We start from the raw sequence: 14538 nt of genomic DNA on the forward strand, positions 1-14538 counted from the left end.
TGAGCTGCATGAGATCCCAAGAGAATGAGAAATAAGTGTTATGTGTAAGAAACCATACAGCATTTACAACCCTCTTAATACAAAAAGATCCATTCTAGCTTTGTTTATACTAAAATATAACATCAACCCAAAACCAATTGCTCTTGCTTGAACCTATTGTTGATTTATGAGAAAAATAAACATGAAAAAATGTAGAATTTGCAAGTATATAAATTAGTTTGTCATAAAAAACTGTACAGTTATTTAAGTGGCATGAAGAACATTATTAAAAGGATAGTTCACCCAAAAATGAAAAACTTCATGTCATACTGACACCCTCATGCCATCCTTGATGTGTATGACTTTCTTTCTTCTGCAGAACACAAATGAAGATTTTTAGAATAATATCTCAACTCTGTAGGTCCACACAATGCAAGTGATTGGATTGCTTCAGAAGACATTGATTAACCCACTGGAGCCTTATGTATAACTTTCATGATGCCTTCATATAATTTTTGGAGCTTCAAAGTCTTGGTCACTATCACTTGCATTGTATGGACCAGCAGAGCTGAGATATTCTCCTAAAAATCTTAATTTGTGTTCTGTGGAAGAAAGAAAGTCATACACATCTGGGATGGCAAGAGGGTGAGTAAATGATGAGAGAATTTTCATTTTTGGGTGAACTATTCCTTTAAAGATTAGGTAGTTTTATATTTTAACCATTGTGTAGGCCATGAAAAGCAGTTAATCTAATAAATCCATTCACAAAACCTTTCTTTTTCTGTGGGCAGACATGCATGCAGACCAAATGAAAATATAAGGATATCATTGGGGAATATTTATTGAAACCAGGGTCGGAAATTAAAGGGGCATGGGCCAAAAATGCCACTGAAAGTGACTAAAATGCCCCCATAATTTAAAATCTTGGAGCAAAAAATGCCCTCATAATGAATTTCTCTTGTTTTGTAACATCTGCTGAAGTTTTTAATATTATATTCTAGATGTAGTTATGCATTTTACTGCTTGTTAATGTTAATGAACTGGTTAAATGGAAGTATTTATTCTGAAAGGATGTTAAACATTATATTTTATAATTAGTAAAAAAAATAAAATAAAAAAAGCCCTCATAAAGGTAAAAATAAAATAAAAATAAAATAAATTTAAAAAATGCCCCTGAGAATCAAATGCATGCTCATCTTTTAAAGTAATACTTCACCCAAAAAATCAAAATGGTCTCATCATTTACTCACCCTCATCATGCCATCCCAGATGTGTATGACTTTCTTTCTTCTGCAGAACAAAGATTTTTAGAAGAATATCTCAGCTCTGTTACAACCAGAACTCAGAAGGTCCAAAAAAAAAATACATAAAGGCAGTATAAAAGTAATCCATGTGACTCTAGTGGTTAAATCCATATCTTCTAAAGCGAATATATGATAGGTGTAGGTGAGAAACAGATATTCATGTTCTTTTTTACTATCAATCTCCACCTTTGACCAGCTCCAACCAGTAGGTGGCTGAATGTGGAAGAGAAAGTGTAGATTTTCAGTAAAAACTGACTTAAATATTGATCTGTTTCTTACCAAGACCAAACACACCACTTCAGAAGATTTGGATTTAACTACTGGAGTCTTATGGATTAATTTTATGCTGCCTTTATGTCCTTTTTGGACTTTCAAAGTTCTGGTCACCATTCACTTCTATTGTATGGACCTACAGAGCTGAGATATTCTTCTAAAAATCTTCATTTGTGTTTTGAAGAAGAAAGAAAGTCATACACGTCTGGGATGTCAGGAGGGAGTAAATGATGAGATTTTTGAAATTGTCATTTTTGAGTGAACAATCCCTTTAATTGCTTTTAGTTTTAGCTTGAAGTCTATTACGACCTGGTGTCTTGTTCCCTAATTACGAAAGCTTATTTGATGTATACATTTACTGTGGTGCTACCATGGTATGGTGATGGTATCGGATGATACTGAATGACCACATTCATGTACCATGATCCATGGTACTTACATGGCACTCCATGGTGCAACTATATGTCCAAAAACCATGGTTTGATAACACTTTACATTAAGATTCCATATATTAACATTAGTTAACCACATGAGTTAACATGAACTAACAATGACAAATATTTTTACAGCATTTATAAAGGGGAAAAAACATGGTAGTGCAATGGCACTTGATTGTAGTTACAGATCTTGCCCACTAGATGGCGAGGCCAAAAGGCGAGAGCCACGGATTTTGTTTTTCTTTGCAAGTGCATTATGGGAAAGACGTTTGCCGCACATGTGGCTACCTGATCACAGTGCTGAACGAGTTCAGAGGAAAAGCGTCGCAACGCTCTCTGTTTATGTTGCAACTGTTTGTATAATAGAAGGGGATAAGCCATATATATTGAACTAAAATGAAACCAGGTAAGCGATTTACATTTCTCATGCATCTAAATGTGTTTCTAAAGTCGTACGATGAAACATTAGCAATTATAAATGTAGATGTGCTCGCGTGAGAACATGCCGGTCAAGTTAGGCACGCGCTTGGAGTTTTAGCACACTAATCGCACTTTCTTTGAAATGTCCTGATAGTGTTACTGTCTTATTACTGTGTTTAAACATTGTTAACGTGGTCTTACAAAAAAAAAAAAACATTATTGCAAAGTTGATATAATGAAGCTTTTTGCTGTGAATAGAAGGCGCGTGCGTGCAGCCATGCTGCTTACGCGGGGCTTCAGCCCCCACGTATTTTACTAAAGAGACTAAACATTTAGTTAACTAAATTTCGGTGTTTATTTCATTATCAAATTATTACAATGTTGCCATTATAGTTTCGTTGCTGCCTAGTCGTTTTGAGCAAGTGTTGTTTTCATGAGTTAGTTTACACACATTGATGCAGACCACCACATGGGATTAGGAAATTGTCTTGCCTGTCCGACCATGTTAAGTTCATTTCAACAACCTGGTACAAATGAATTGAATTTCGTTTAGTGCACAACCTGTGAGCGAGACCTCAGTATTGTTGTTGTGGTGGACTCAATTGTTAGAGTGGCCATTTAAACTCCAGCCCTGTTTGACTAGGTATAAAGGTGTAGATTAGAATGAGATATTATGTTTTACGCTTCTTTTTAATTAGCCCTAATATTTAATCCCTGTTGTCAGGATTCAATCTGAGAGGTGGTGGTTTCAGAGGGGGCTTCAGGGGCAGAGACCGGGGTGGAAGAGGAGGATTCCGTGGAGGTCGAGGTGGTGGTGGTAAGTATGGACATTTAAACTTGTGGTAACTGCAACTCAATTTTAATTTAGAACCCAAATGTAAATCTGGCATTTTCAGTTATACTAGCATTTTAATTTTAATACATTTTAATATCTGGCTTATTTGGAGCACTAAATTCGGACCCTGGTGCATTTTTTACCTTTAGTTCAGTTCGTTTAGGCATATGTGTACACAGCAATTGCACTCAGATTCATGTCACTGGTCCTACTCGACCTGCTCCGTGCGGGATTTGAACTGGTGATCCCCAGCATGGGAGTCGGACGCGCTAACAAGGAGGCTATAAATGCCATGGCCTCTAGCTTTGGTCGCTAGTGTGTGTGCTCTTAAGGCCAGGAGAGTGAGGTTTACACACTGCACAGCTATCACGTACTAGCTGGCTACCGTTACGTTCGTACCATAACAATCAGTCCAAGACCACCTGGATGAAACAAACTATGGAGTGGTTCGCTTGTGGTGAGAATGCAATTCGACCCAACGAACCACACAGTACCCCTATAAAAACCATGAACATACAAGATGAATCTGCAGGGAAGAAATCTGTAGGTCAGGATGTCACTGTTATTCATCATAAAAACATAGATATAGCTTTTGGCAGCTATACTAAATTTAATTGCATGTTTAAAATCGATAATTTTAGCATGATTGCTTCTCAGACACAGGTAGGATGGCTTTAGCAATTATTTGACAGATAAAAACCATGTTTACGTGGCTTCTCTCTTTCTGTATGTATTTGTGTGTGTGTTTGAGAGAGAGTAATAATTAATAATAATTTTAATAATAATAATAATTAATAATTATAATAATTAATAATAATTTAATAATAATTATAATTTTCTTTATTTATCACACATTATACATTTGCACATATACGGTGAAATTCTTCTTTTTCACATATCCCAGCTAGGCTGGGGTCAGAGTGCAGGGTCACATGTGAGCAAGTGAGAGAGCTCTGTTACCATGAGAACAGGCACTTTTCAATGCAGAAATAATGCAAAAGTATCTAATGATGGATAAAAGTAACCATGACCTAAATTTTACAACTCGTATCCATCCGAGTGATGGATAATGTTTATTTGGAGCGCAACTTCCGACTGTAATACATTCTGTTTTGTGTAACTGTGACATACAATACTCTAAAATTTGTACCTTTTGACAGATTTTTACAAGTATATCATTGTAAAAGGTATATTGATGTATGAGCTAAATCCCAGGAAGAGCACACAAACATCCTGACCAATGAGGGGACAGTTTGCTCACATGTTTTATTGACAGTTTTGGAAGGTTGCCTTGTGAAACCGAACCAAGATGAAAGTGCAACATTGCAACAATTTTAGCCACTTTTTCGGAACAAACCAAACAAGCTACAGGTCTGAAAACACCCTTAATTTGGTACGTTGACAATCTTTGAGTTAAAATATTTGTATGTAAGTGTATGTTTTTAGATTACATACCGTAATAGGTCATCATGAGTATTTTAAACTTGCAATCAGCCTACTCTGTTTTACTGATAAGCAATGTTAAGGCTATGTTGAATGTGTTCCCCTGCCTGTTTAAGTATGAGCCTGTTATACATGATTTATTTTGAGATTATGTGGGTTTGTTTTGGTATGGGGATACGGTATTAATTTAATTTGTTCAGGTCTTGAAAAAGGTCTTAAAGTCTTAAATTTGATTTTAAAAACTGTGCAGCAGCCCTGAACCCTCAGAGACCCAGCATAGCAGAATTGCAATGTTTGTTTACTGCAATTAAACGATACCTCTTTTTTTTTTTTTTTTACTATTAAAAGTGGTTTTAAAAAAGTGTCAGTAGCTGACACTTTGAAATTTATTTACAAAAGTTTTGGTGGGGAAAAAAATGCATATTGAACTTCACAGCTTGCTAAAGGCACACAGTAATCATATTATAAATGTGCTCATAAATATCAAGATTTTAACATAGACTCCTATTGTTTTCTGAAATCTTTCAAATTCACCCCAAAACAAAATATGCTTAATCTTTTTTTTTTATTTATATATATATATATATATATATATATATATATATATATATATATAAAATCTGTGGCTTTCTAAAAACATGTTCAAGTTGAAAAAACAAAACAAAAAATGCAGCATCGGTCTCTGAGGGTAAAATAATCCATTGTTTATTTTGATAAATTTCTGCATTTGACTGTCGTACTGCAGGACACTTTCCACATTTTACTTGAAAATGCTTAAAAAAACATTTAAACACAATTTGAATAGTACATTTTATGATCGAGATCTGTGTTCTTTTCTGTCCAGCCAAATTATGAAAATATCAGACTAAAAAGAATGTCCCTTTTCTTTAGTGACAATACATTACATGTCATTTCAACTGCCTATTTACATTTATACAATTGTATAATTTTATTCAAACGATTTAGGAAGTATATTTATTTAGAAGATTTTGAGACTTAAGGCTATCAATATATAGAGATGCTTGTGATGAAATATCTGACAATTTGAAAGATTGAAATCTTTAAATGAAATTCTAAAGAACTTTTCCAACCCGCTATAAAGGTGTATCTATTCTAAAACGTACCTTAACCTTAATTGATAAAGGTGGAGGATTCAGATCACCTGGTGGTGGTGGTGGTGAAGGAGGTTTCCGTGGGCGAGGGGGCGGCCGTGGCACTCCCAGAGGCCGTGGAGGGGGACGAGGAGGATTCGGGGGGGCAAAAAGGTGACTGTAGAGCCTCATAGACATGAAAGTGCGTCAGTGTTGTTGTACTCTCAAATTTGAAGGTAGATTGTGTTTTGGAGATTCATTCTTTTCTTAATTACCTTTCATTTGAAAATCACAGGGGTTTTCATCTGCCGTGGTAAGGAGGATGCCCTGGTCACAAAGAACATGGTAATTGGAGAGTCTGTGTATGGAGAGAAAAAATAAGTGTTGAGGTGAGTTTATAGTGATGTCTCTAGTTTTCACTCAGGTTATTCTAGAAAGCATTGGATCCATGTATTTTGTATATTTACATGCAGTTCCATTTTTGAAGGAAGGAGAAACAAAGATTGAGTACAGAACGTGGAATCCTTTCCGCTCGAAGCTGGCTGCAGCAATTTTAGGAGGTATAGACCAGAACCACATCAAGCCAGGAGCAAAGGTCATGTACTTAGGAGCTGCATCAGGGACGACTGTATCCCACGTTTCTGATGTTGTTGGACCGGTAAGTGTTTTTTCCACATTTTGTACACATTTAACATCATTAAAACATGCATTGTAAATACACTAAATACAGATGGCTATTCCAATAAGTAGGTAAATTATTAAAGGGATAGTTCACCCAAAAATGTACTCACCCTCATGCCATCCCAGATGTGGATGACTTTCTTCAGCAGAACACAAATGAAGATATCTACAAAAATATCTCAGCTCGATAGGTCCATACAATGCAAGTGAATGGTGATTGATGTGGTTTCTGCCATCTCTGTGAAAACTCCCTCTCAAAGTCTTGGGGTTTTGATGCCAGAAGATAGACTTTATTATCAGAGAGATAAAAGCCGAGTGGCCCTGCAGAGCCCCTCCAACAACTGTGTTCCTTCCTGCTTATATATGATCTACCAAAGTGTGGCTAATAGGGCTGAAACAATTAGTCTGTTATCGACATCGTCGACAATAATAAAAAAAAATTTGACGACAAAAATTTTCATTGTCGAATAGTTGTTTGATCTTAACATAACATAAGATCATATGAAACTCTAATGATTGCACACAAGAGCAGCACTGCAACTCACAGTCCAGACACACTCTAAACTTTCCAAACAGCTTCAGGTGATGTAGATCGCAAAGTATGAGGGAATTATAATGCAAAAATACAAAATAAGTAAATACAGAAGCACTCTTGTTGTGGAATAAGCAGAGCCGGAGCTGACGCTCAGCTTAAGAAAAACTTGCGTTTCGAGCATCTTTAAAGGAAACACCCCGGCGTTACATCTTTAATGCAGTTCTATTTAATGCGTTATAGCTTTATTAAAGTTAAAATAATAAGGGAACTGGCATTTCTCTGTGCGGTCAGCACCTCTTCTATGAGTTGCGCGAAGTGTCCCGATCTAAGGGGGAGAGATTGAAACTGCACCCGGCTGAGGTACACTCTGTTGCGGGGACGTTCATCCCTCGAGTGTGCGCGCTTAATGCAGCTAGATTATAACGTGATGGCAACTTATTGAGTCATAATATATGTCACTGTGGATTTCTTATCGTGAAGAAAATTGGTAAAATGCAGCTTTATTGATAAGAGAGAGTTTGTTTTTTTGAGTTAAAGATGGATTGAAGTGAACAGAAAGGTGAGAGAGGTAGTAGTCTTCGCCCCATTATACACTGCAAAAAATACATTTTTGATTTGTTTTTGTTTTGGCTTGTTTTCCAATATAAATATCTAAAACTCCTTTAAAACAATGTACATTTACTTTAGCAGCTATACTGCAGAAGAATTTTTTATTTTTTATCTGAGAATGTTGAATATAATTTTAAAAATACAAATATTTTAAAATATCTAAAAATCCTTTAAAAAAAGATACATTCACTTGAGAAGCAGAATATAAGATATTTAGACTTGCTTTTAGAGAATAGATCTTGAATATAAGTTTATTTAGTCTTTACTGCACTCGCAGAAGTATAACCAAGTGAAAAAATACACTTATATACAAAATACACTTATATTTAAGATACATTCTCTTAAAGCAAGTCTAAATATCTTATATGTTGCTTCTCAAGTAAATGTATCTTGTTTTAAGGATTTTTAGACAATTTTAAATTAAAAAAAAAAAAAGACAAATACACTTGATAACAATAGGATTTTTTTATAGTGAAATTTTTACTGAATTAAACTTAATAAAAAGTATTTTTCCCTTTAATTCAGTGAATGTCATTTCGAGATATTTTTAAAAGATGATTATGTCCTCTTTATTGTTAGCAAGCACGTTTAATACAACCTTTTAAGTCAGGGGCACAAGCTGAACAGTCGGTTAAGAGCTAATGATTAATCATTGCAATAATCGCCCGAATAGTCGAATAATCGTTAGATTAGTCGATTATCAAAATAATCGTTAGTTGCAGCCATAGCGGCTAAAGAAGTGGATAGGAGACACCTGTGGAGGAACTTCACCATATATTTTCTCAGCAGTCATGAGAGCAGTTTACTATTTGTGAGCACATTCCTTTCCTACATGGGCTCCTCCACACACACACTAAAATTCATGCTTGACCATCAGAAATAATTGTGGAATAAAATGGCTATATTAAAATTGATTATACTTGATTAATTTATACTCAACTTTATAAAAATATTCTACATGATCAGACCTTTGTAGCTCCAAAAATCACAAAGGAAACATAGACGTAATCCATACGACTCCAGTGCTTAAATCCATATCTTCGGAAGCTATATTATAGGTGTGGGTGAGAAACATTATTTAAGTCCTTTTTTACTCTAAATCTCCATTTTAACTTTCACTTTCAGATGTGAAAGTGACATTTTAGATTTAGAGTTAAAAAAGCACTTACATTTTGATCTGTTTCTCACCCACACCTATAATATAGCTTCTGAAGATATGGATTTAACCACTGGAGCCTGGAGTGATTTTTACAGCTACAAAGGTCTGGTCACCATTCACTTGCATTGGATGAACCTACAGAGCACAGATATTTTTCTAAAAATCTTCGTTTGTGTTCTGCTGAAGAAAGTCAAGCACATCTGGAATGGCTTGAGGGTGAGTAAATGATGAGAGAATTTTCATTTTTGGGTGAACTATTCCTTTAATGTTAAATCAGGTGTCTCCATGTTTGTAGCTCAGTAATAGTCAATGATTTGAATCATCTAATCAATGCATAAAAGCAGATTTGCACTTATGGTTTGGTTAAACAGTATTATGATACTAGTTTTTTGCTCTGATACTGGTGAGCCCTGTTTAATTAAAGTATGTGATTTCTCTATATATTTATTAAAAAAAATAGATTTTAAAATTTTAGTTTGCTTACAGGACGGGCTGGTGTACGCTGTGGAGTTCTCCCACAGATCAGGCAGAGACTTGCTGAATGTGGCAAAGAAAAGAACCAACATTATTCCCATCATTGAAGATGCACGACACCCACACAAATATCGCATGCTTGTTGGTAAGTTCCGATGATATGACTATGTATTTTTAACTTAAGAAAATGCAGTTCCAGGTTGTTTATTAAACCACGCTTCTGTATTCTTGAAGGTATGGTGGATGTCATCTTTGCTGATGTTGCTCAGCCTGACCAAACAAGAATTGTTGCCCTCAATGCACACAACTTCCTAAAGAATGGAGGCCATTTTGTTATTTCCATCAAGGTAATAAAATTATTAAAATGTTGTCTTTTAATGTTGTTAATGTTCTTGCTGCTGTAAGACTAAATTCTTCATTCAGAATAATATTTGTCATTTAGTTAAATGCATCATTAACCTAATGCCAACAACACCTATGAATTATTTTGATACTTTTAGAAAAGATTATTCAACTGTTATGAATCTGTGATTATACTTGGTCGAAAGTCAAATCTTAAAAACCTTCCATTGTTAACTTTTTCTCTATTGCTTTCTTTAGGCAAACTGCATTGATTCAACAGCAGCTCCAGAGGCAGTGTTTGCATCAGAGATTAAGAAGATGAGTGCAGAGAACATGAAACCCCAGGAGCAGCTGACACTTGAGCCATATGAGAGAGACCATGCAGTTGTTGTGGGAATCTACAGGTAAGTCTTGATGGTTTTAAGACCAAAGGCCTCATGCAGAAACCTGCATAGTTTCCATACTAGAATTATGCATGCACACAAATGACAGAATCTGTATGCATTCTCTAGAGTCACCATATTCTTCACACTATTCCCTTCAGAAATTTAAATTTGTGTAAAATTGTGCTTGTAGTCTTGAGCTGTTGGCAGCATTTTTTTCTTTTTATGTAAAGTGCATAGATAAATGATTCAGACCCCTTCATTTGTACACATTTTGATATGTTTGAGCCTCATGTTAAAATGCTTTAAAAAAAAAGATTTTTCACATCAGTCTAAACTCCATACACCATAATGACAAAGCAAAAAACTTATTTTTGATAACATTGCAAATTTATTAAATGAAAAAACTGAATCATCACATTGACATAAGTATTCAGACCCTTTGCTATGACACTTGAAATTGAGCTCAGGTGCATCCCATTTCTCTGGATCATCTTTGAGATGTTTCTACACTTTGATTGGAGTCCACCTGTGGCAAACTCAATTGATTGGACATGATTTGGTAAAGCACACACCTGTCTTTATAATGTCTCACAGCTGAAAATGCATATCAGAGCAAAAACCAAGCCATTAGGTCAAAGGAACTGCCTGCAGATCTCAGAGACAGGATTGTGTCAAGGCACAGATCTGGGAAGGCTACACATTTTTTTTTTTTTGGCTGCATTGAAAGTTCCCAAGAGACACAGTGGCCTCCATAGTTCTTAAATGGAAGAAGTTTGGAACAACCAGGACTCTTCCAGAGCTGGCTGCCTGGCCAAAGTGAGCAATTGGGGGAGAAGGGACTAAGTAAGAGAGGTGACCAAGAACCCGATGGTCACTCTGGTTGAGCTCCAGAGATCATGTGTGAAGATGGGAGAAACTTGCAGAAGGACAACCATCACAGCAATACTCAACCGATCTGGGATTTATGGCCAGACGGAAGCCTCTCCTCAGTGCAAGACACATGAAAGCCCGCTTGGAATTTGCAAAAAAGCACCGAAAGAACTCTCAGACTGTGAGAAACAAGATTCTCTGGTCTGTTAAAACAAAGATGGAACTCAGTTCAATTCTCATGTCTGGAGGAAACCAGGCATCGCTCATCACCTGCGCAATACCATCCCAACGGTAAAGCATGGTGGTGGTAGCATCATGCTGTGGGGTGTTTTTCAGCAGCAGGGACTGGGGGACTGGTCAGGGTTGAAGGAAAGCTGAAAGCAGCAAAATACAGAGATATCCTTAATGAAAACCTGGTCCAGACTCGGACTGGGCCGAAGGTCCACCTTCCAATAGGACAGTGACCCTAAGCACACAGCCAAGACAACAGAAGAGTGGCTTAGGGACAACTCTGTGAAAATCCTTGAGTGACCCAGCCAGAGCCTGGACTTGAACCCAATCAAACATCTCTGGAGAGACCTGAAAATGGCTGTCCACCGATGGTCCTCATACAACCTGACAGAGCTTGAGAGGATCTGGCAGAATGGCAGAAAATCCCCAAATTCAGGTGTGCAAAGCTTGTCGCATCATACCCGAAAAGACTTGAGGCTGTAATCGCTGCCAAAGGTGCTTTAAATAAGTTCTGAGTTAAGGGACTGAATACTTATGTCAGTGTGATATTGTGATATAATGGGGCATTTCCACTTCACAGTACAGCTCGACTCTGCTCGCTTTTTGGGGGTTTTCCACTGTGGATAGTACCCGATACTAAATGTGACGTCAAAACCCTGCAGATCACTGATTGGTCAGAGAGAATCGTCACAACCAGTGTCACTGGATTTGCGACATGGGACATCAACCCGCTAGTTTTAAAGTTAGCGACGGCAATATCATTTGTTCACGTGACTTTCAAATTGTAAAAAGAAATGGCTGTGCGCAAAACCATGCCGTGGTCAATAAACGACGTGCAGACATTCCTCTAGTTAGCGACGAACGACGCGAAACAAAAGTCTTTCAGGAAGTGTCTCAGCTGTTGGCTGCACACAGCTACCACTGGACCTACCAACAGTGTAGGGAAAAGTAAAAAAAAAAACTTAAGTGACTACAGAACCATCAAGGACCACAACAGCCGGAGTGGTTCAAACAGAAGAAAGTGGAAGTGGTTCGACCAAATGGACGCTAACTATGGCAATAGACCAGCGAGCAATGGGAGGTAGAGTGCCCTGGACTCGGTGTTGTTGGAGTCCACGATGGAGGATGGTACGTTTTGTTACGTTAACTCTATATTCTGCTTGAAAGCATCACTTTATTTAGTTGACCAGCTACTGGAAAGCTTGCTTCTAAAACAACCAGGCAAAATCACCATGTAACAACTGCTTTATGCAGCACGAGCTAGTAGTTAAAAGCTAGTGGTCGTGTTATTGTTTATGGTTAGTAATGTTTGTGTCGTGTTTAAGATATCACGGCAATAGAGGCGGCGCATCTATGACGATCAGCCTATAATCCCACCCACATTGAGGCGGCACTAAATTGCAGTGGAAAAGCAAGCTCAGAAAAGTAAAGAGCAGAGTCGACCGTAACGTGCAGTGGAAAAGTGCCACATGTTATCAAAATCTGGTTTTTGCTTTGTCTTAATGGGGTATGGGGTGTAAAAAAAAAATGTTGAAGCATTTTAGCATAAGGCTCCAACATGAAGGGGTCTGAATACTTTATGAATGCACTGTATATATTCTGACATGCCAATAGTAAATGGTGTACATACTGTATTTTTAAGTGTCTGTGTTACGCTTTTGCAATGGCTGTACACAAGGCCTGTGATTTTCCCTTATAACTCACTCTTGATTTTTTTCTAACTCAAATCTATTTTTCATGTCTTGTAGACCGGCACCCAAGCAGAAGAAATGAGGGGCTCTTGTGAAATCTTTCAACACATTTCACGTCCTCTACTCCTGAAAGTACTGTTTCTGCCACTAGATGGACCCACAGTATGCACATGACAAAAAAAGACTGAAATAACTAAACCATTGTCCTGTTCCACTGGTAAAGGAAAACATCTAATTTATTCCTGTTAGCAAGGACCAGGTGCTTTATGGAGAGCTACTGTTGTATTGTCATCCTCAGCTATGTAATATACTGTACTCTAAGAGGTGTGAATGTTTTTTGCTTGTAAGGATTATTGATTACTAGTGTTAACTAAATCAAGAGTTTTCCAAAGCATACATTTGTTAATGAGACAAATTAGGCTCTTAAAGAATTGTAAGAGTTCTGATTACCTTAGTGCATTGCTACTAAAAATAAAAGGACACATTTATAAGAGGTTATATACATCAACAGTATTTGTTGACATTTTGAGAATGTTTTTTTTTATTAAGGCCAAATAAACATGTCACATAAGACTTTTACGTTTTTGGGAGAGGCATGTTTTAATTCTTCGCAATTGTAATGTTTGGCGATTTTAAGAAATCTGAAAATCAAAAGACCAGTTCACAAACCTGAGTCGGGAAACAGGTAAAATGGCAAGTTGTGGGGGGGGGGATAAGTAGAAATCTACAATAAAATATATATATTTGATTAATTTCATTTTCTTTTAGCTTAAATCTTTTTTTTTTTTTTTTTTTTTTTTTCTCTCAAAGGCTTACAAGGTTGATTTTGAAGATCCTCTAGCATGGTTTCAATTTAATTCCCATGTGCACTAGTATTTATGTTGAAGCTCACTCTGAAATCAAGCTTCATTTGCACCCCTGAAAAATTGTATTCTGTTCAAAATGTCAAAGGCACCATGTCTGACAAGATTTGCAATTCGCTATTTGGTTCGATTGCCCTTAAAAAGTAAGTGTAAGAGTGATATTGATGTTAAATGCTCTTTTTGTGAATATTCCCCTGAAACGATCTCTCACTTGTTTTGGTCTTGCCAATACATCCAGAATTTTTGGAAGAATGTTGAGGTTTTTTGTTACCCACAATATAAAAAATATATATGTTATGGTCATCATGTGATTTTTGGCTATTATATCAAGGATCACGTTTCCAATGATGCGAGTTTCATTATAAGTTTATTTTTATATTTATGTAAATTTCATACAAATGCAAATTTACAAACAGCAAGCATCTTTTTGCTGTGTTTGAGAAGGTTAAAATTTGTATAGAGGTAATGTCAAAATCTAGAAACAGAAAAGCAACGAAACAGTTGCAATATGTTCTTCATTTAACATTTTAACAAGTGATCAAAGCTAACTGATGCTCACATGCATGTCTTATACATTGCAATTAGCTATAACAATATTTAATTGATGGTTATATACCCTTTTTTTCCTCTCTTGTCCAGTTGTTAGTTTATTTTTGCTTTTGTCACTTTGTGTAATGTATGTGAGACTTGTTTATTTGTGATACCATAATATGTTGTATGTTAAGTTTGCTGTTAATAAAGCATTTATTTATATATGAAAAACTACTACAATTTGGTATTACAATGGTGGGTGTCCAAAAAACATGGTAGTACCATGGTGTTTTTTAGGGTTAGGGTTAAATGTCAGCTATAATCAAGGCATAAACTGTACATTCAGCAACTGAAATGCCACGGTTTTTGTTGCATGCGAAAATC

General features: G+C 36.4%; 1 pseudogene; it reads left to right on the forward strand.

The window, feature by feature from the left end:
- Nucleotides 1-2281: 2281 nt before the first annotated feature.
- Nucleotides 2282-14358, forward strand: LOC127453500 (rRNA 2'-O-methyltransferase fibrillarin-like; annotated as a pseudogene).
- The last annotated feature ends 180 nt before the right edge of the window (nucleotides 14359-14538 follow it).

Source organism: Myxocyprinus asiaticus, chromosome 15 (genome assembly GCF_019703515.2).
Source record: "Myxocyprinus asiaticus isolate MX2 ecotype Aquarium Trade chromosome 15, UBuf_Myxa_2, whole genome shotgun sequence".
NCBI classification, from domain to species: Eukaryota; Metazoa; Chordata; class Actinopteri; order Cypriniformes; family Catostomidae; genus Myxocyprinus; species Myxocyprinus asiaticus.